Source organism: Hippopotamus amphibius, chromosome 9 (genome assembly GCF_030028045.1).
Source record: "Hippopotamus amphibius kiboko isolate mHipAmp2 chromosome 9, mHipAmp2.hap2, whole genome shotgun sequence".
NCBI lineage: Eukaryota > Metazoa > Chordata > Mammalia > Artiodactyla > Hippopotamidae > Hippopotamus > Hippopotamus amphibius.
Genome location: NC_080194.1, coordinates 105,998,608 through 106,020,935, shown reverse-complemented (window position 1 = coordinate 106,020,935; position 22,328 = coordinate 105,998,608). Strand labels below are relative to the sequence as shown.

The 22,328-nt window shown below is 48.0% G+C and overlaps 1 protein-coding gene and 1 non-coding gene across 6 annotated transcripts in view; one reads left to right on the top strand and one right to left on the bottom strand.

Annotated features, from left to right (window-relative positions):
• HIP1 (huntingtin interacting protein 1) overlaps nt 1–22,328 on the bottom strand; it is a 156,746-nt gene that overhangs the window by 62,857 nt on the left and 71,561 nt on the right. The window contains exon 1 of one of the 5 annotated variants that reach the window (XM_057748235.1): nt 5,168–5,239. The exons of the other annotated variants lie outside the window; for them this stretch is intronic. The gene's annotated coding sequence lies outside the window, so the exon portion shown is untranslated. Of the gene's footprint in view, nt 1–5,167; nt 5,240–22,328 lie in introns of those variants that run through there. 5 annotated transcript variants of the gene reach the window in all.
• TRNAG-CCC (transfer RNA glycine (anticodon CCC)) lies at nt 12,200–12,272 on the top strand. The gene has a single exon. It is a non-coding gene; the product is annotated as a tRNA-Gly (tRNA).

Genomic DNA, 22,328 nt, shown 5'->3' with positions numbered 1-22,328 from the left:
AGCTCCTCACTACGCTGAGTTTCCTGTACTTGTGTAATGCTCTGTGCCTGGGATGCCACCCATGTCACACGCTCTTCACTTCCTTCTGCATCCCAAATCCCGCCCCATCTTCTGAGCACAGTCCAAACTTGACCTTCCTTTAGACTTGCCAGGCCACTCTGGCTAATCATTTAGAATTCGTTCCTTCTTTCTTTTTGAAATCCTATTTCTCTTCGTGTGTTTGACAACAAGTATATTGTCTTACCTCCCCGCCAAGATTAAAATCTCAAGGGCAAGGACCCTGCCTTCTGCCCTCATCGGCCCACAGCTGCTAAGGCAAGGCAGAGTCTTAATAAATCATCAAATCATTAAGGACTTAATGACTGCTTCCCAGGGCACCTGCCTCTAAAAAGTAACAGGTATGCGATTCACGGTCTCTCGAGAAAAATCTGCTCTTTCCGTCCCCTCCCCAGACTCTCTCTGAAGGAAATAACTGAGTTCGGAGTTGGGCGACGCCTGGGGGGACCCTGCCAGGGCAGAGGATAGGAAGTTCGGGGCTCCACTGCCCACCTCCGGCCTAGGTTAGAGAACATCCTCTGAGAACAGGCTGTTCTCCAGGTTTCCCCGGAGTCACACAGGACCTAAGACCGAGCAGTGTCCCCCCTGAAAGAGCAGCATTGTCCACCACTTCCTGACCCAGCTGGCCCTTGCGTCCCCGGCTGGTTCCGGAGAGCCAATTATCAGCAGGCACCGCAGGGAGGGCAGCTTCCCCCAGCCTCCCCCTCACAACCCCCAACCCCGTCCCCATCCCCTGCTCCCCCAGGACAGCCTCAGCCAGGCTGCAGCCAACGGGAAACCTTCAGGCCTTGCTTCTGCAGGGAGCCAGGCCCGGGCTCAGGCTGCAGGGGCAGCTGGCCACTGTCGGGTCACGCACACAGCTACTGGCAGGGACCAGCGCTTGGGCTGCCAAGGCCAGGCTGGCTCGCAAAGGTTCCATGGCAGAGGCAGGCACGGAGGATGTGCCCGGTGGGGGTGGCAGGTCCTGAAGCCAGGGACCAGAGGGCTCCCTGCCCGGGCCAAGAGCAGGAAAAACCTGAGGCCAGTCAGGGCAGAAGGAGAAAGCAGGAAGTAGGACAGAAGGGAGACAGAAGAAATGAAAAGGGCATGCAGTGGGCGGGAGCCATTTGCTCAGCAAAGCCAGAGGTGGCCACCACCAACGGCCTCGGTGATGCTGTCCGGCACAGGGGCCGCGGGCTGTGTCTCTGACCGCGTCAGGTTTGGTAGTTTGGGTAAACAGATGAGGCAGGTGGTCCTGTTAACCCCTGCAACTTTGTCTAGTCTCTTATCCACTCCCCCACCCAGTCTGCATTCCTGCAAAAGCTTCCACAATATTCTTCCCAAGTGCTTGATCTGGAGACGCAGGACAGAAAGGGATGCTCTGGGCCGTCAGCTCCTCCTGGGGAGGAATGAGACTGGCGATAGGGAAGGGTGGGCTGTGATGCCAGGGAAAGACAGACTCAAAAGACTTCTGGGACACGTCACGGTAAAAGTGGGGACAGCCTGAGAGAGGATGACAGATTCAGAACTGAGTCATGGTCACACGAGTCTCGGGGAAGAGACAAGCGAGGCACAGAAGACCTCACACAGCCCTCGGCACTGAGACAGCTCTGGCCTTGGCCGTGATACTTGGAAGTGGACATCCAACATGTCTTTTGAATTCCTCTCTTGATCAGAAATGATAGTAATAGAATGTCGTCATTGTTATTACCAGGTTAGTGGTAGCAGCTGGGCCTCTACCAGGCACTGCACTTGGGGATTTGCTTCTGATCCTCCCTCCCCTGGAGGGCAGGGCATCCAACCCCCTATTTTCCAAGTCAAGTTGCCCAAAGTAGCACGGGCAGCAGCAGGTAGAGCCAGAATTCAAATCCAGGTCTCTCTCCTCACACTGTGCTGCCTTTAGCAACTTGGCAGCCTCAACGCCATCTGCCTGCCTGCCTTGCTTGCATTGTCTTTTCTTTTTTTAACTTCTTGGCCACGCCGCATGGCATGCAGGATCTTAGTTCCCTAAAGTGGAAGCTTGGAGTTTTAACAGCTGGACCACCGGAGACGTCCCCTGCCTTGCTTTCTACCCCACGGTGGTGGTGCCCTCGATGTCTACTGCTCCTGAGTGATCTCAACTAGCCCCATGGCTCTGAACTCTTCATTTCTGCCAGCATGCCCCACTGCCCCTATTCCTCTCCCAGTCTCTCTAGAAGCCACCCTTAACTGCTGCCTTTGTCTCAACGCTCCCATCCAACCCATCAGTAATGCTGTCCTTTCCGCCTCCCAAATCCCTCTGCTATCTCTCCATCTCCTCTGCCTCCACCCAAGCCCAAACCACTATCACGTCTGCACTGGAGCACTGAAAGGGCCTCCCAGGTGGACTAGCCCTCCCCAAGCTGCTCTCTGCCCAGCAGCCAGAGTGATCTTGATAAACCACGCCTGAGATCACGCGGCCCTGAGCAGAGCCCTCCACCACCAATGAAGTCCGCCCTCCTATGAGGCAGACAAAGCCATGCACGGGCATGAACTCACATTCGCCCTCCTACTTGTTACACCCCAACCACATGGGCTGCCTCTGTTCCTCAAACATTTAAAGTTCTTTCTGCCTCTGATGCTTCTTATGCCTGGTCTTATTCTTTGCCTCCCATTCTTTGCAAGGCTGGATGTTCGTCCTTTTCCCGGCTGTTCAAATACCACCTCCTAGGCAGCCTCTCTAATCTAAAGCATCTCGCCACCCCTTGCCCTGCAGTATCTCTTTATCATGACTTACAGCCACCCCGGTTATTTCCTGTAGAGGCCCTTATCTCAACCTGAAATTCCCTTGCTTGTTGTCAGTCTCACCACTAAACAGTGAGCTCCGAGCTGGCAGGGACCGTGTGATCCTTGACACGCGGATGGAATGATGGATGAAGAAGGCTGGCTCAGCCCGGCCCTCTCCAAGCACACATCCTCATCAGCACATGATACCTTGTTTGTTCCACTCACCTGTCTAGGAAGCTCCATTTCCCCTTTCCAAGTCACATTTCTTTCTCTCCAATGAAAAATCTTGCTGATATTTAAATATAAGCTGCCCTGACTAATGATATCCAGTTATCCTTTGTTACAATCCTTTAGTACTTAGCTAGGCTCCATATGGCTAAATACGTTGACTCATTTAAATGTTTTTATAAAAGGTATGTGCTGTGGACTGAGTTGTGTGTCCCCTAAATTTGTATGTTGAAGGCCTGACCCCTAGTGTGATGGTATCTGGAGCCTCTGGGCGGTAATTAGGGTTAGATGAGGTTGTGAGAATAGGGCCACCCTGATGGGATTAGTGACCTTATAAAAAGAGACACCAGAGCGGGCTCCCTCTCTCTTGCTCTCTTTCTCTCCACTATGTGAGGACACAACGAGAAGGTGGTTGTCTGCAAGTCACAAACAGAGCCCTCATGGGGACCAAATCAGCCAGCACCTTGTTCTTGGACTTCCCAGCCTCTAGAACTGTGAGAAATACATCCTTGCTGTTTAAGCCACCCAGTCTATGGTATTTTATTACGGCAGCCTGCACAGACTAAGAGTATTTTTTTTTCTTTTTCTTTTTCTTTTTTTTTAGTATTTTGTGTGTCTTATCTACTTCATAAGCTGAGGACTACTGAAATTAGGATCACATCTCCCCCCCCCCCACCAACTCTAAAGCCCCCAACCATCCTCTTGGCTTTTGGAAAGGTGAGTAACCCAACTATCTGGGTCATGCAGATTTCAAAGGGTTTAGGAAATAGAAAGGTGCTATTCTGCAGTCTGATAATTTGGAGAAGATGGAGTAAGGAAGTTAAGAAGATTCAAGATGTCAATCACCTCTGTAACAGGTGTACAAACCTGTGCTGGGAACAGGGTGGCCAGGACGGTGAAACACCCAGAACAGCAGAAGAAATAAATGCTCAAAGTGGAAAACACTGGGGAAAGCCGCCCAAGTGTCTATCCACAGAGGAATGGGTCCCCAGAATGTGGTCTGTCCACACAATGGAATATTATTCAGCCCTGAAGGGAAGGAAATCCTGACACCCGCGACAAAGCGGCTGAAACGTGAGGACATGATGCTGAGTGAGATAAGCCAGTCACGAAAGGACAGACACTGTTGGATTCCACTTATATGAGGTACTTAGAGTCACACTGAGAGACAAAGGTGGAATGGTGTTTGCCAGGGGCTGGGAGGAGGGGGAAATGGAGAGTTGCTGTTTAATGGGGACCGAGTTTCACTTTGGGAAGATGAAAGAGTTCTGGAGATCAGTGGTGCTGATGGTCACACATTAATGTGAAAGTACACAATGCCACTGAACTGTGCACTCATAAGTGGTTAAAACAGTAAGTTTTATGGTATGTATATTTTTACCACAATAAAAGCACACACCCACACACAAAAAGGAGAAACTGATGTATGCTACAACAGGGATGAACCTCAAAAACATGATGCTGAGGGACTTCCCTGGCTAAGATTCCGCCTGCCAATGCAGGGGACACAGGTTTGATCCCTGGTCCAGGAAGATCCCACATGCCGTGGAGAAACTAGGCCTGTGTGCCACAACTACTGAGCCTGCGGTCTAGAGCCCGCGAGCCACAACTGTTGAGCCTGTGTGCCGCAACTACCGAAGTCCGTGCGCCTAGATCCCATGCTCTGCAACAAGAGAAGCCACCGCAATGAGGAGCCCATGCACCGCAACGATGAGTAGCCCCCGCTCGCTGCAACTAGAGAAAGCTCATGCGCAGCAAAGAAGACCCGATGCAGCCAAAAATAAATAAATAAATAAATAAAAAACAAACATGATGCTGAGAAGCCAGACACAAAACATCACGTATTGTATGATTCCATTTATATGAAATACCCAGAACAGGCAAACCCAGAAAGCAGGTTGCTAGTGGCCAGGTTCAGGTAGAAGGGGGACCGGGGAGTGACTGCTTGATGGGTACAGGGTTTCCTTTCGGAGTGATGAAAAAAATGTGCTGAAATTAGAGAGTTGTGATTGGTGGCACAACATCATGAATGTACTAAATGCTATGGAATTACACACTTAACATTGGTTGAGATGGTGAATTTTATGTTATACGTAAAACAATTTTTTTTTCAAAGGTGGAAAACACTGAGGAATTGTGATTCTGACTGAATACCTACTGTATGCAGCACGCGGCCGCCATCTAGGCTGTAGGACTGTGCCGCACAACTCCAGGTGGGCCTCTGCGAGGGAACATCCGGGTACCTGCAGCAGCTGCCCGGTGCAGGACACCTGTACCCGGTGCTGCTGGAGAGGCAGGTGAAAATGGATCTTGTCGCCAAAGAGTTAACTGTTTATAGGGAGATAAAGACCATCCTCTTCCTGTTCCTCTTCCTATTCTTTCCTTCCTTCTCCTCTGTGCAATTTCAGAAACACTTGATGAAAGAAGAAAGCTGCATGGCTCCCACGTCACATATGCCCGTGTGTGTGAGCAGCGTCAGAAAGCGAAAGCCAAAATGAGATGAGGCTTCCAGAAAGCGTGTGGGACCCCCAAAAGGGCTACCTTACTACACATAAAGGGAAAAGAACAAGAAGGGATGGGCACACCGCTTTCGGCAACAGTGCAGTGTTGATGGTAAACTCCCATTTTTTCTTTTTTCTCTCCTTTTGGCTGCACCACGCAGCATGTGAGATCTTAGCTCCCTGACCAGGGATCGAACCCATGTCCCCTGCTTTGGAAGGGTGGAGTCTTAACTGCTGGACCGCCAGGGAAGTCCCAATAAAATCCCATGTTGCTTCTGTCTTTTCTGTCCGGAATGATCTTTGAACTGAAAAAGGCAGAGAGCGTTGAAAGAGCAAACCGAAAGCGAGTTAGGAGCCCGTCAGAGAATCCCTGGTGTTGAGTGTGCTCAGGCTGTTGACCCGGGTGAGGAACACACCGGGATTAAGAGTAACACACGTGGCGAGATTGTGGGGAGATGGAGTGGTGCCCAAAGACCAGACACAGGTAACAGTAATCATGATTTACCGGAAGAGAAGAAAGCAAAATTCCAGACGACGAGAGATTCCCAAAAGAAAAGGCGGCAGCTATCACCAGGCGCCAATGTACGTTCACGGAAGCAAGTCACTCGAGACTGACCTCGTTTCCTCGTTAAGACTCTAGGCCAGCGTCTCAGGAAAACGTGTGTGTCTCAGGAAAACATCAACGTGTGTGTCTATTTTCCATCACCAAGAGTCTCTTATAACGTCTCATAGACAGGGATGAGAAAGAACAGGGATTACCGGGGGTCGAAACGACTGACTGCCCACCAAACCTGACCTGCAGCCAGTCTGAATATAACCTATGAGCTGAGATTGGTTTTTACTTTTGCTTTTTTTTTTTTTTGGCTGCACAGCAAGGCTTGTGGGATCTTAGCTACCAGACCAGGGATCCCACCTGGGCCCCCAGCAGTGAAAGTGCGGAGTCCTAACAACTGGACCGCCAGGGAATTCCCCTGGTTTTTACATTTTTAAAGGAAGTAGAGGAGGTGGATGAGGAGGAAAGGGAAGGAGGAGGGGGAGGAGTGGGGAGGAGGGAGAGAGGGAGAGGGAGAAGGGGGAGGGGGAGGAGCAACAGCTGCAGCAGCAGCTGGTCACAAAGCCAAAAATATTTACTGTCTGGCCCTTGGCAGAAAAAGTTAGGTGTCCCCGGGCTAGACAGGGAGGTCCACGAGGGCAGATGTCCGTCCAGCCTTACAGGTGCTGGATGCTGGCCACCATCACCTTGAGGCTGGGAGTAAATGAATTCGGATGATACTGGTAGCGTATGACCGTGGGTGAAAAACAACGAGACAGAATATTCCTGGGCCCAGAATCCAAGTACAGATGGTCAAACAGCAGACCAGGTGGAAAGGACCAAACTTATTCCTGGTAAGTGTGTTAACAGAATGATGTGGCCACCATAATAAAATAAAATTTAAGAAGCTAATTTCATTCTGAGCTACATCAACAGAATTATAAGATCGAAACCAAAACTACAAGATCTAAATTATAAGCTCTATAACTAAAATCCTTGGTTTTACAGGTTTCAACCACACCTGGAGTACTGATTCATGCTACCACGTGCCAGAGAGGCTGCTGGGCACCGAATAATCCCTTCAGCTTCGGGCGCCCCCTTCTATGAGAATTACAGATCAAGTGGGCGTGTGCAAAGGAAACGAACTAGGATGGTGAACCACGGAAGGTCAGATGAGAGAACAGAAACCAGGGAACGTGGTAGTGGGGAAGAGTGAAAGGGCATAGGTATCTTCAAATATATTAGTTCCCGACACCAGTGAAATGGAAGGTCTCAGGGCCAGATGGGGACACTTGAGTGATGATGAAAAGAAGCCAAGTTCTGTCTTCATCACCTCCCCAAACTGGGAACAATCCCAATATCCTTCCACCTGGGGACAAACTGCGGTATAGCTACACCACGAAGAGCTACTCAGAAATAAAAGGGAAAAACTACTGATTCACGCCAACAATCGGATGAATCTTAAAAATACTATGTGAAGTGAAAGAAGCCGCATAATTCCATTTATAGGACATCCTTGAGAAGTTAGAACTATAGGAATAAAAAATATAAATCAATCATTGCCAGGGGCTGGCAGTAGGGGAAGGGATGACTACAAAGGGGCAGGAGGGAATTTGGGGAGGGTGGAGCTGTTCTAAATCTTGACTGCGAGGAGGTTACATGATTCTATGTGACTGTCAAAACTCATAGAACTGTAACTTAACAATGGTGACCTTTACCATATGTAAATTACATCTCAAATATGCAGCTTTAAAAATAAAGAAGCCAGGTTTAGTGAGAGGTGGACAAGGAGACTTGGGAAGGTGGGCACTGATGCTTGGCCTGGGCTGGAGTTGTGCAGCTATTGGAGAAGTGTTCACACAAGACAATTTTTTTTTCCCCTGGACGTGCTGCATGGCTTGTGGGACCTTAGTTCCCCAACCAGGGACTGAACAGGCCCTCGACAGTGAAAGCTCTGAGTCCTAACCACTGGAATGCCACGGAATTTCCAAGATGGTTTTAAAGGCCTCCTCAACCCTGTGGTCTGGGACTTCACAATTCGCATCTCCTCTCTTAAACTTCATTCATTCATGAATATTTCGTGAGGACCCACTACATGCCAGACATTGTCTTAGGCACTGGGAGTGTGGGGACAGGAAAGTCACAATTTTATACATGATGGTCAGGGAAGGCGTCCCCAGCGAGGTCACATTTGAGCAGAGCCCTGAGGGAATAAGGCTCACGGATAACAGGGAACAGCATTTCATTCAGAGGGAACAGCAAGCCAAAGTCCTGAGGCAAGAGTTTGGTAGGTATGTTTGGGGAAGAGCAAGAAGACTGGTAAGGCTGGAACAGTGAGAGCAGGGCAAGAGACAACCAGACCACTAGGGCCTTGAAGGCCATGAAGAACTTTAAGCAGAGAAGGAACAGGATCTGATTGTTTTTAAAGGATTACTCTGGCTACTGTCTTGAGAATAGACAAAGAGTAGGAGGAAACGGGCAATAATTAGGAGACTTTTTTTTTTTTCTTTAGGAGACTATTATAATAAACCAGGCTAGACACACTGTGGCTTGGACCACGATGGTAGTGGTGGAAGGATGAGAAACAGAGAGGGTCTGGGTGTATTCAGAAAGCAGCACTCTCACAATTTGCTGATGGAATCAAGGAACCCAGATGTTTTTCTGCTTTAGCAATGGAAGCATGAAGATGCCATTTACTGAGCAGGCAAAACTGGGGCGGAGGCAGCTTTGTGGGGGGAGGAGCAGGATTGTGGTTCTGTGTGGGATTAGGCATGAGATGCCTGTTGGACCTCCTGCTAGACAGACAGCTGGATGGCAGGGAGGGGGCCAGGCTGGACGTAGAGATTTGAGAGTTACCAGGTTAGGGACAGCACTCGGGAGCAATGAGGCTGAATGAGATTACCTAGGAAGTGTGAGTCAGTGAAAAGCAAAAGAGGCCCAGATGGAGCCGTGGGCCATCCCATCCACATCAAGGAGATGAGGAGGAACCGGGGAGGGAGATGGAGAAGAAGCAGCAAGGCAGGCAGAAGGGGGATCGAGGCGGCGGGTTACCTCTCTCCCGGAAGAAAGTGTCGCAGCTTAGAGGGAGCTGTCAACTGTGTCGGCCCCTGTTGATGGGGCGGGGGCACCAGGACTGAGACTCAGCCACTGCACACGACAAGGATGTCACGGGTGACCTGGGTAAGCGCTGCTGCAGGGGGGGTGGGTAGGGGAGCAGAGAATGGGAGGAGGGAGAGTGGGAGACAGTAGGGACAGAATGGACTTCCCCCCCTTTCTGGGGCCTGGGGCTCAGCAGTTGGGCTTTTGGGGTGTATGAACAGCCCCTCAACTCCAGGTCTCCTCCACCAGTGTCCAGTGTCCCCATTTAGAACCAGCTCCCTGGCTGGTTCTCCATAGATGGGGTCATATAGACAAGAAACACAGACTCCACATCAGCAATTGTTCTAGATCAGGTGTGGAGAGGCTGCAAAGAACACTCTTTTTCCAGAGACAAATACCTATCTTTCTGTCTCTGAAAGCTACCCAGGATGCTCGGAAATCCCCAGAGAAGTGACCTCCCTTTCTACACCACAAGACCTCTCTCCCTCCTGCCCCCTCATTACCAGTTCCCAAGGCTCCTCTTCAGCCATGGTTCTAGACTCTGCGGGGACAGAGTGAGAGAGCCAGTGGGGGGGTGGGGGGGAGCAGCCTCCCTCCTGGCCTCTGAGAGGTCTTCCTGGGTCAACCCCGGCCCCTCACTGTCATGCAGCCCTTGCCCTCTTGTTTTCTCTGCCACGACACTGGGAGAGACCCCCACTCCCCCAGCTCTCCATCCCCAAAGATCCCCAGAAATGTCCTACAGGCTCTGAATCAGACCATCAGGCACGGGGTGACCGATTACAGAGGGGGGATGCCTTCGCGTCCTTCTGACCAGGAGAAGCCAACGAGCTCCATCTTCCCCCTCCTCATTTACCAGGGCTGCTGAAGGGTCCCCTTCCGCCAGGTCATCCTGCACATCCTCAGGCAAAGTTCAAGATCTTCCCTGCACTTTGTCCCCCCAGCCTAACCCATGCTCATGTCATCCACTGACTTGAGCAGCCCAATGTGTCTCCTGTGGGTCTCAGCTACTCCGCACACCAGTAGCCTCCTCCCAAGGGAGAGTGTCTGTGACAACCACAGGGTACCCACGTGGACCTTCAGAAGGTCCCAGGATGTAGGGCACGATGGTTAGATACTAAGACACTGGGCCTCAGGGAAAAAGAGATGCTGGCCCACCTTCCCTCTCCCCCACCTGCAGGCGGCTGTGGCTTCAGAAAGGCACCCCCTGCCCCTGACAGTTCTGTTTCTCTTGTCACAGAGGAAGCCTTGGTACTGCTTTCCTAGTGACCCGAACTGCAACACCACATTCACAGGGGCTGCACCGAGAACTCATGAAGAGTCCCTCTTTGGACCAGACTCCGCCTAGAAAGTGATGCCTGGGGCAGGCCCGTCAGATGCATCCGGATCATTCAGGAGGCACCGAGCCAGGCTCGAGCGGCCTTTCGCAATGGCCTTGGCTTCCATGTAGACAGCTGGTCTGCAAGAGTGGAAACCCTGAGCTGTGTCTTTCCCCAAACCACCAGCATTGCTCAACTTCCTCTCTTCCTCCCACCATGCCCTCTGGCACTCTCTACCTCCCAGATTTCTAACGGGGAGGTTAGCTGTGTCTCTTTCAGCAGCACTGAGCAACTTCGCTCTGACTCCCTCAAGACACAGCGGGAGGTGGTGGCAGAGCACAGCACTCACCCTTCCCCAGCTCCGTGTCTCTCCCAGACCCCATTCCTAAGTGTCTCCGTGTTCAAGGTGTCGCATGAATGAATGAGTCGGGAGGCACATGAGAGACTCAGACGAGGCCAGAGCCTGCCACTTCCTGCCCCCCCAAATCCCTGTTTTATGTTCTATTTCTAGAGCAAACTCACCCCCATATTACTATATAACTGCCCTCTACCTCTATTAGTCCCTACCATACCGGACCCAAATAAAGCAGCAAGAATAACTTTCCTCCCGAGTTCTCCCAGCTAAGAAAGTGAGGGGTCCCTGATCTCGTGAAATTCAGACTCTCCTACGTGGCTTCAGTGACACCCCTCACGCCTCCTTCTTCAGCTTCACTTCTCGCCTCAGATGGTGGTCTTCACACATGTGTGACCCAATTTTCCCGAAATGCAATTTATAAATAGAGTCCCATTTTACACAAGGGGGCGGCTGTAGGAAGATACTTCCTTGACTCTAGCAATGAATTCAGTAATGTCAGATCTTCCCAACTCACCTGTTTGGCTCATTCAAATGTGTGAAGACCAGGTGTGCTTGGATAATAAGACAGTAGCATTTCACCTTTATTGTCTAGCCCTTCACAGTCTGCAGAGAGCTTTCATGTGCAGTCTGACTGATCCTGAGAAATCCTGGCAAGGCAGCTGGGCACACTTTCTAGGTAAACAAGTGGGCTCGGAGAGGTCCAGCCACACCAGTTGGGCATGCTACAACGCAGATGGTTACAACTGAACTCTTAGCCAGAGCCAGCTTGTTTACTTAACTCCTGCTCTGATCTCTGATGAGAATCAAAAGGAGAAAGTTTTTCAGAAAACCTAGAGTGGGTACCTGAAGAAGACCATCCCTGAGGTCAAACAACCCCAGAACAAATCAACCTGTACTACTGTCATGGAAGCAGGTTCTGGTCTTAGTTGCTCGCACGCCTCCCACCAAACCCCCATAATACACAGCTGTATTCTTTCTCAGGAGGAACTTGTTCTAGTCTGAAGGGAAACGGACTGGCTGTTGGGCCTGTGAAGTCCAAGGTCACTGCAGCAGACACTGTTGAGAGTACCTGGACTAAACTCCATCAGGCAGAGGTCCCCGGAGCTCGCTCTTGTCCAAGATATCAGCAGGTGGGTGACATACCAAGAGGGGATATTCCTGAGCCCTGAACTCCAGCCCCCAGACAAAGCAGCCAGTTCAGTCAGTCTACGGCCAGATTCACAGCAGGTACCTTCTGCAAAGCCCCAAAGGGGATGCCTGTCCAGCCTCATTCTGCAGAGAATAAGTGTGGATGTAGGAAGGACAAAGAGCACACGGTGTTTTCTTGGTCAGTGGTTCTCCAACCTGGCTGTATCTGAATATCACCTGAGAACCGACCCCTGGGACTTCCCTGGTGGCACAGTGGTTAAGACTCTGCACTCCCAATGCAGGGGGCCCGGGTTCAATCCCCGGTCAGGGAACTAGATCCCACATGCATGCCACAACTAAGAGTTCACATGCCACAACTAAGGAGCCTGCCTGCCGCAACTAAGACCTGGAGCAACCACAAAAATAAACAAACATTAAAAAAAAAAACCTGACCCCTGTACCCCCAGTATGCATTCACCCACCCCTAACACTCCTTTGCTCCACCTGGGATTGGATTCATCTGGTCTGAGAAGGCGCTGCTGTTCATCACACTCTAAATCCAGCAGTGTCACAGAAGAACATTCTAGGTCAGAGTCTAAGGGAGAAAAAAAACTCAGCTAAAGGAAAAGCAGGAATGAAGAGGGGGAAGAATGAGAGGAGCAAAGGAAAAGGGAATAATAAAGACAGTGGAAAAATGGAAAATGAAGAGATTTCCTCAGCTCAGACAAGCATAACTTGATTTAAGTAAATATAATTTTTTTCCCAGAAAATATGAATTGACGCTAAAGACAAATCAGGAGATTATTCATTTTACAAAAGAATTTGACATCAGATTCCTTTAAATAGCAATCTCCGCTAGTACATTTAAAATAGGATTCCTCTTACAGAAGTGTGATTTATACAAAACCACATCTGTTACATAAACCTCAGAAAAAGAGCTCTCCTGCCACATAGTCTGGCTAACTAGAGAATTGACCCAGCACAGATGGTCACCTGTTTTCTTCCAGAAGATCACCCAGCCCTGCTCTCTGTCATCTATTTCTCTATTTTACCTGATTATGGTTCATTGATTCTTAAGAGCCACTGGATTCTTCCAGCCTTCCCTAAACTCAGGGAACAACTGCTCTGAATTCTTTTCATATTCATTCAACACGTATTTCTTAAAGGCCTACCATGTACTGGGCACTACTCGAGGGATACAGCTGTGAACAAAAATCGATGTCTCTGGGGACTTCCCTGGTGGTCCAGTGGCTAAGATCCCACACCCCCAATGCAGGGGGTCTGAGTTCGACCCCTGGTCAGGGAACTAGATCCTATATGCCGCAACTAAAAGATCCCACATGCCACAATGAAGATCCCATGTGCTATAACGAAGATCCCGCGTGCCACAATGAAGATGCCGCATGCCACAGTGAAGATCCCACATGCCACAACGAAGATCCCACATGCCACAATGAAGATCCCGCATGCCACAACGAAGATGCCGCATGCCACAGTGACGATCCCGCATGCCACAATGAAGATCCCATGTGCCGCAACTAAGATCCAACGCAGCCAAATAAATAAATATAAACAAAACAAAACCAAAAGAAACGATGTCTCTGGTCCTGTGGATCTTATAGTGGGAGAGAGAAAGTAAATAAGTAAAATACACAGTACGTGAGATGGTGCTCTATGGAGGCAGAATAAGGACGACAAGGAGGCTGGGGCATACTAGGCTGCTGTTAGAACTTTACACAGGGTCATCAGGGAAGGCTGTCCGAGGAGACAGAGGGATGCAATTGAAAGTGATGAGGAAGCAAGCCCGGCAGACACCCAGTGGGACAGTTCCAGGCAGAGCCCACCTGGCAGGTACGAGGAACAGCTAGAGGTTAATGTAGCTGGTGCTCAGAGGTCAGAGGTGGGAGGGACCAGACCACAAGGGGCTACTGAAATGACCACCCTTTGTTCTGAACAAGACAGGAGCCACTGGGAGGTTTTGAGCAAAAGGGTAACATGACCAGACTCACTTTTTTAGAGGACCCCTCCGGCTGCTGTGCTGAGAAGAGGCTGCAGGGACCAGCCTGGAATCAGGGGGGATGATTAAGACGCTGCTGTGCTAATTCAGGCAGAGATGATGGTGGCTCAGACCTGGCTAGTAGCAGTGGAGGTGCTGAGATGTGATGGGATTCGGATACATTTTGAAGGTAAAGCTGACAGGATTTGCTGATGTTTGGACGTGGGGTACGGAGGAAGAAAGAAGTCAAAGAGGGCACCATAATTATTTGCCAGAGTAATGAGAGGACCTGAGTTGCCATTAAGAAGATGGAAAGAATCATGGGAGGGCAGGCTTGGGGCAGGGCAGATCGGAGCTTGTTTTTGGACGTGTGAGAAAAAGATGCCCATCGGATATCCAGATGGAGCTGTAAATGAGCCAGGGGATGTGCAAGCCTGGAATTCAGGTGAGGTTCTTGCCAGGTGCATCAATTTGATAGTCATCAGTATATATATATATGTATATATATGTGTGTGTATATATATATATATATATATACACACACACACACAAGGGATTTAAGAATGGAAAAGGGGCTTCCCTGGTGGTGCAGTAGTTGGGAATCCGCCTGCCAATGCAGGGGACACAGGTTTGAGCCCTGGTCAGGGAAGATCCCACATGCCACGGAACAACGAAGTCCGTGTGCCACAAGTGCTGAGCCTGCACTCTAGAGCCCGCGAGCCACAACTACTGAGCCCGTGTGCCACAACTACTGAAGCCCGTGCGCCTAGAGCCTGTGCTCTGCAACGAGAAGCCAACGCAATGAGAAGCTTGCTGCAACTAGAGAAAGCCTGCACGCAGCAATGAAGACCCAAAGCAGCCCATAAATAAATAAATTTATTTTAAAAAAAGAAAAAGAATGGAAAAGATCACCAAGGAGTAAGTCCAGATGAGAAGTCTAAGGACAGCCTGAGTACACCCAACATTCAAGAAAGAGAGACATGAGGGAATCAGTAACGGAAACATCGTGGTGACCTTCATCAGGACTTTTTAGTGGAGTGGAAGAGAGGAGAGCCTGATGGGGGATTCAGGAGAAAAGGGGGAACAGGGGCCATGGAGGAAGCAAGTGCTGGTAAGGGGGCAGAGAAAGAAGGAGGTGGGGTCTAGGTTTCCTTGTTTTAAATGGGAGAAGTTATAACCTGCTTGTATAGATGTGAGAGGAGAGAAGGGAGAGAGCTGCTGGGATGGGGAAGGGGTCCAGGGCACAACAGGAGGTGGTCACCCTGTTAGTGTAACAGGCCAGGTCAGAGAGTAACAGACAAGGTGTAGGCAGGTGCGCTGGAGAGAGCTTGTGTGAGCTCTCTCCGGATTTCATCTCCTTTCACAGTGAACTAGGAAGTTAGGTCATGGGCTCAGTGTAAGGGCAGCAAAGAAGGCAGGAAGTACTGTCCAGGAAAGTGGAGGGCTGCTCAGACTAGGGGGATGCACAGGCCTGCGGGAGCAGCACCAATGCCCATCAAGGAAGAAAATTCAGCTGGCCCTCTGCCTCCTCTTCTCCAGCCAATTCTCCTCCATCCCTTTCACTTTTCTTCACACCAGCTCTTCTTCTCATTGCCTTTCCAGGTTTAAAACAGTTTGGATCTTCACAGAATCAATACTCAGATATACATGGTCACATTGGTGTCCTTCTTCTTCTTCTTCTTCTTCACTGAGGTCTTGAAGGAAGAAGAGGTGGGTTTGACCTGTGCTTGCTTTCAGAAGATGGGCACCAGGGGACTTGGCAATCAATGTGTTTGTTTTGGGGGGATGAGGTGGGGACAGGAGTCTGGGGGAAGCAGAGGAAGTATAAGCACAAAACATCCAGATTCCCGTCACATCAACAAAAGAAAAGACAGAAACTACACAATCATCTCAGATGCAGAAAAATCATTTGATAAAATTCAACATCCAGTCATGATAAAAACTCTTGCCAAAGTGGGTAGAGAGGGAACATATCTCAACATAAAAGCCATTTATGACAAACTCACAGCCAACATAATACTAAATGGTGAAAAGCTTCCCACTAAATTCTGGAACAAGACAAGGATGCCCACTCTCACCACTTCTATTCAACATAGTAATGGAAGTTCGAGCCACAGCAATCAGACAAGGAAAAGAAATAAAAGGTATCCAAAAAGAAAAGGAAGCGGTAAAATTGTCATTATATGCAGATAACATGATACTCTATGTAGAAAACCCTAAAGATGGGACTTCCCTCATGGCACAGTGGTTAAGAATCCACCTGCCAATGCAGGGGACACGGGTTTGACCCCCGGGCCAGGAAGATCCCACATGCTGTGGAGCAACTAAGCCTGTGTGTCACAACTACTGAGCCTGCACTCTAGAGCCTGCAAGCCACAACTACTAAGCCCACATGCCACAACTACTGAAGCCCGTGCACCTAGAGCCCATGCTCTGTAACAAGAGAAGCCACCTCAATGAAAAACCGACGCACTGCAAGGATGAGTAGCCCTGCTCACCGCAACTAGAGAAAAGCCCATGCACAGCAACAAAGACCCAGTGCAACCAATAAATAATAAATTTATTTTAAAAAAAAGAAAAAAACCCTAAAGATTCCACACAATAACTATTAGAACTGATAAATGAACTCAGCAAGGTAGCAGGATACAAGATTAATATACAGAATTCTGTTGCATTTATTTACACTTACAATGAAATATCAGAAAATAAAAAAGAAACAACAAAAAAACATTTAAAATAGCATCCCCCCCAAAATAAATAAATAAAATACCTAGGAATAAACCTAACCAAGGAGGTGAAAGACTTATACACTGAGAACTATAAAACACTGATAAAGGAAATTGAAGATGATTCAAGGAAATGGAAACATATCCCATGATCTTGCATTGGAGGAATTAATATATTTAAACTGGCCAAACTACCCAAAGCAATCTATAGATTTAATGGGATCCCTATCAAATTACCCATGACATTTTTCACAGAATTAGAACAAACAATCCTAAAATTTATATGGAACCACAAAAGACCCACAATTGCCAAAGCAATCCTGAGGAAAAAGAACAAAGCTGGAGACATAACCCTTCCAGACTTCAGACTATACTACAAAGCTACAGCAATCAAAACAGCATGGTATTGGCACAAAAAGACATAGAGATCAATGGAACATAACAGAGAGCCCAGAAATAAACCCACACACCTAAGGTCAATTAATCTTTGACAAAGGAGGCAAGAATATACAGTGGAGGAAAGACAGTCTCTTCAGCAAGTGGTGTTGAGAAAGTTGGACAGCCACATGTAAATCAATGAAGTTAGAACACACCCTCACACCATACACAAAAACAAACTCAAAATGGCTTAAAGACTTAAATATAAGACATGACACCATAAAACTCCTAGAAGAGAACACTGGCAAAACATTCTCTGATATACCAATGTTTTCTTAGATCAGTCTCCTAAGGCAATAGAAATAAAATAAAAAATAAACAAATGGGACTTAATCAAACTTATAAGCTTAAAAAAAACTTATAAGCTTTTGCATAGCAAAAGAAACCATAAACAAAATGAAAAGACAACCTATGGACTGGGAGAAAATATTTGCAAATGATGTGACCCACAAGGGCTCAATGGAGATTCTTCAAAAAACTAAAAATAGAGTTACTATATGATCCATCAATCCCACTCTTGGGCATATATCCAGAAAAGATGAAAGCTCTAATTCAAAAAGATACATGCATCCCAATGTTCATAGAAGCACTGTTTATAATAGCCAAGACATGGAAGCAACCTGTGTCCATCAACAGATGAATGGATAAAGAAGATATGGTACATGGAATATTACTCAGCCATAAAAGAGAATGAAATAATGCTGTTTGCAGCAACACAGATGGACCTAGAGATTGTCATACTAAGTAAAGCGAGTGAGACAAAGAAAGACAAATATTATGTAATATCACTTATATGTGGAATCTAAAAAATAGTACAAATGGACTTATTTACAAAACAGAAACTGACTCACAGACATAGAAAACAAACTTATGGTTACCAAAGGGGAAGTGGGAAGAGGGATAAATTGGGAGTATGGGATTAACAGGTGCACATTACTAAACATAAAATAGATAAACAACAAGGACCTACTGTATAGCACAGGGAACTATATTCAATACCTTATGGGGGGTTTTTTCAAGATTTTTTTTTATGTGGACCATTTTTAAAGTCTTTATTGAATTTGTTACTATACTGCTTCTGTTTTATGTTTTGGTTTTTGCCTGCAAGGCATCTGGGCTCTTAACTCCCTAACTGGGGATTGAATCCGCACCCCCTGCATTGGAAGGTGAAGTCTTAACCACTGGACCGCCAGGGAAGTCCCTCAATATCTTGTAATAAACTATAATGGAAAAGAATTTTAAAAATAATTTATACATACATTTATGTATAACCAAATCACTTTGCTGTACACCTGAAACTAACACAATAATGTAAATCAACTATTCTTCAATTTAAAAAAAAAAAAGGAAAAAAAGAAGAAAAAAAAAACCCAACCCATTCAGACTCCCTCTCTCATCTTCCTTCCTTCTCTCCTGTCACCCCCTCCCCACTTTTGGAACTCAATTTCCTTATCTAAAATACAGACTAAAATGTCACCTACCTCCCTGTGTCTCAGGCCCTAATTTTCTATTTCAGTTAAACTCTCCTGGCCTGTAATTGTCCCCAGATTCATTTGCACACCTTCTTTCATATAACCCTTACAGTAACACTGAGACTGCTACCTCCATTGACTAGATGGGGAAAACTGAGACTTAAGAATGGTTAACCAACTTGCTCAGCTAGTTGTGATGTCTGACTAGCTAGATGACCCAGCTGGTAAGTAGCAGAGCCAGGATTTCAACCAAGATCTCACTCCAAGTTCAGGCCGATCCATCCCAGCTACATCTGTTCCAGTCCTGTGAAGGATCATTCTGACTCATTTCCACTGAGAGAACACACAGGTCAATGTCAAGCCCAAGGTTCCAGGAACTGAAGTCCTTATTAACATACAACCAAAGTACAGGCCTCACGGAACTCAGGTCAGAGCCAAAGAGAAGAGAGTGGAGTAAGCAGGGCAGGATCTGGTTACCCTCGGGAGGCCATGAACTGTCCCAGCTGGCAGGCAGAAACACGATGGATATTTCCAGCCTTGGATCCAGGGAGTAATAACGAGCTGGGGTGGATTTGCTAAATGGTTTTCTAAAGCGGAGAGATGGGTGGTTGCTAATTCTGGAGGTGGATTTCGTCATCAGCTGTAGGGCTGTGATGTGACTTCCTCAGAAAGCAGAGTAGCCAGAAGCTCTCACTTCTGTTTCTCAAGGGGTGAAGGAGAGCCCTTCCTCAGGGAAAAAGCCACAAGGTTCAGAAGTGGAGGGGTGTAGAGGGGGACACCCAAAGGGCCCAGGCAGGGTGAACCCCCACCGGGCACCCAGGCCTGACATCCTGCTAGTTTCTGGGTTACCAGCTCCTGGTGGTCATGACACAGCCAGACCTCTCTTTCTAAAGCACAGCTCCTGGACTTCCCTGGTGGCTCAGTGATTAAGACCCTGCGCTTCCACTGCAGGGGGCACGGGTTCGATCCCTGATCAGGGGACTAAGATCCCAGATGCCACGGCCAAAAAAATAAATAAAAATAAATAAAGCATAGCTCCAACCATGCCAGACATGTCCAGGGGCTCATGGCTGTACCCCAAAGCTTTGCTTCAAGCCACCCCTATAACCTAGATTAACCCCCTCCTCCCCAAACCATCTCTAAGTCCTGCCATTAATTAGTCAGTTGTGATTGTATTTGTTCAATAAATTCACCCACCAAACAAATACTGAGCACCTATGTCAAGTGCTGTACTAAGTTAACTCACAGATGAGTAAGACATAAGTCCTGGCTTCAAAGAGAGTTATCTAAGTGGGGAGAAAGATGGTGGCATGGTGTACACAGCCAGTGGGAGGAGGGGCTGGTGGATGCTGGGTGTAGGGAGGGCCTGGGGCGAGCTGAACGGGTCAGATATGGCAGCCCTGCCCTGGACCCATTGAGCCAGCGTAGAGAAGGGCCCTGTATGGGCATTCAGGGGAGAGGCCAGCACCTGGCACAGAAGTGGGGACCAGTGCCCAATGGTAGTGTTGCTGGAGTGTGAAAAATCGAAGAGGAGGCCGGGACCAGAGAGCCCAGCTTACAGATTTATAGGGCAACGGAAGAGAGAACTGTCCAAGCAACTTTCCCCATAAGCACGACTCAGCCCAAAACACATCAATTACAAAAATTTGGAAAAGCCCAAATCTTAAAGCCCAAGTTATTAAACTGTAAAGCAATGACTCGATAGACACACTTAGATGTGTTTAAGGATCTCACCTCAATGGTGGAAAATGGATACAGCTGTCTATTAGTAGCAGAGTGATTACAATCAAAGGATACATGGCTCTACTCATCTGGAAATACGAATTGCTAACAGTTGCTGAATACTCTCCATGCGCCAGACATTGGTCTAAGCCTTTTATATACACACTAACTCTTCTGCCCTCACAGCAACCTTATAGGGAGGTTCCTGTGATTATCCCACAATACAAGTGGGAAAACCCTGGCTCCTGGAGCCTCCACCCCCTGCCCCAGTGAGTAACCAGTGGATACAGAATTTGAATCCCAGGACTCATGCCCTTGACCACTCTGATATAACTTCTTCAAGATCCAAGGTCGAGTGAAAGCTAAAACACAAGTTTACAAAACTGTATTATGGCACGGTCCCATTTTGTTTAAATATGTGCGTGTTTGTCTACGTGTATATGCTTGTATCTGATTAAATCAAATGAACATTATGGCCATTTTTGACCTCTAAAAATGGCCCTTTCATATGGTTCAACCTAGCACCTGTGCATGTCTGTTAGTGTGTATGCACACCCACGCACAAATTAAAAAGTCTATGAGTACTGGGCTTCCCTGGTGGCACAGTGGTTAAGAATCCGCCTGCCAATGCAGGGGACACAGGTTCAATCCCTGGTCCGGGAGATCCCACATGCCGCGGAGCAACTAAGCCTGTGCGCCACAAGTACTGAGCCTGTGCTCTAGAGCCCGCAAGCCACAACTACTGAGCCCATGTGCCACAACTACTGAAGCCGGCGAGCCTACAGCCCATGCTCTGCAACAAGAGAAGCCACCACAATGAGAAGCCTGTGTACTGCAACAAAGAGTAGCCCCCCCTCGCCACAACTAGAGAAAGCCTGCGCTCAGCAATGAAGACCCAACGCAGCCAATAAATAAATAAATAAATAAATAAATAAATAAATAAATTTATTTAAAAAAAAAGTCTATAAGTATCTATACCAAATTGTCAGCAGTAGTTTTAGATAGTGGGAATATGTCTGATCTTGGGGTTTGTTGTTTTTTTTTACACTATTTCATATTTTCTGAAAACTAGCATAAGTTAAATGTTCTCCTGTGGATTATCTGTTTCCTCACCACAGCTGCTGATGACTACAGCTATGTGAGATGAAAATGTACCAAAAGTGCAGGAGCCCAGCCCTCCCAAATTACAGCATCCGAGGCCAGTACACTCATGGCCATCTCCCCTCGAGAGACGAGAAGTCAAAGCACGGGCAGAAAGTTGTCACAGAAAGAACCCAGAGTTTGCTGACTCAGGGGACAATGCCGACATATGTACAGGACAGAAAGGATGACAGCAGGACCCTGGCTGACAGCTGTGGGAAAATCGCCGTCCAGCACTAAAACTGCTGACATGGACCTTTGAGCTAGTGGGGCCAAGGAGGCAGTGATTTGGTAAGACTATTTCCCTAAGAATCCAGCCTGGGAGAAATCCAGCAAAAGAAAGCTATTTTAGGTCCCAGAAAATGAGGCTGAACTAGTGCTCCAAAGAGAGGTCATGATAGAAAGTTAATGAAATGCTCATTTCAAAACAACTTTCCCCACCCACGGTGTACAGCTCCCACGCTTACCCTGGCACCAGCGAGGGCCATTTCCAGGCACTAGGACCAGAAGGAGGTGTAAGCCTCTTGGCCAGAATAGCACATTCAGGTCTGACTGTTCAGCGGAGACCGCCTCACTTACACAACACCTGTTGATCACTTTTAACTTGGGCCCTCACACCCTGCCCCCACTCATCTCTCCTCTCTCATTCCTCTGGCCCTGCTCCTGACAAACCTTCTCAACATCACTCAGCCTGCACAGAGAGCCACTCTCCCAACTGGAATGCCTTCTCATCACTTCATCACCCATTCAATCAGCACCTACTGCACGTCACGTATTTTCATCAGTGACATCGCTTGTTCCGCCGACTCAAAAACACCACCTCTTTCAGAAAGCACCGAGGTTTAAAGATTTGGACCCCATGTCCTGGGAACTCTGCTGGTCTCACAGAAACAG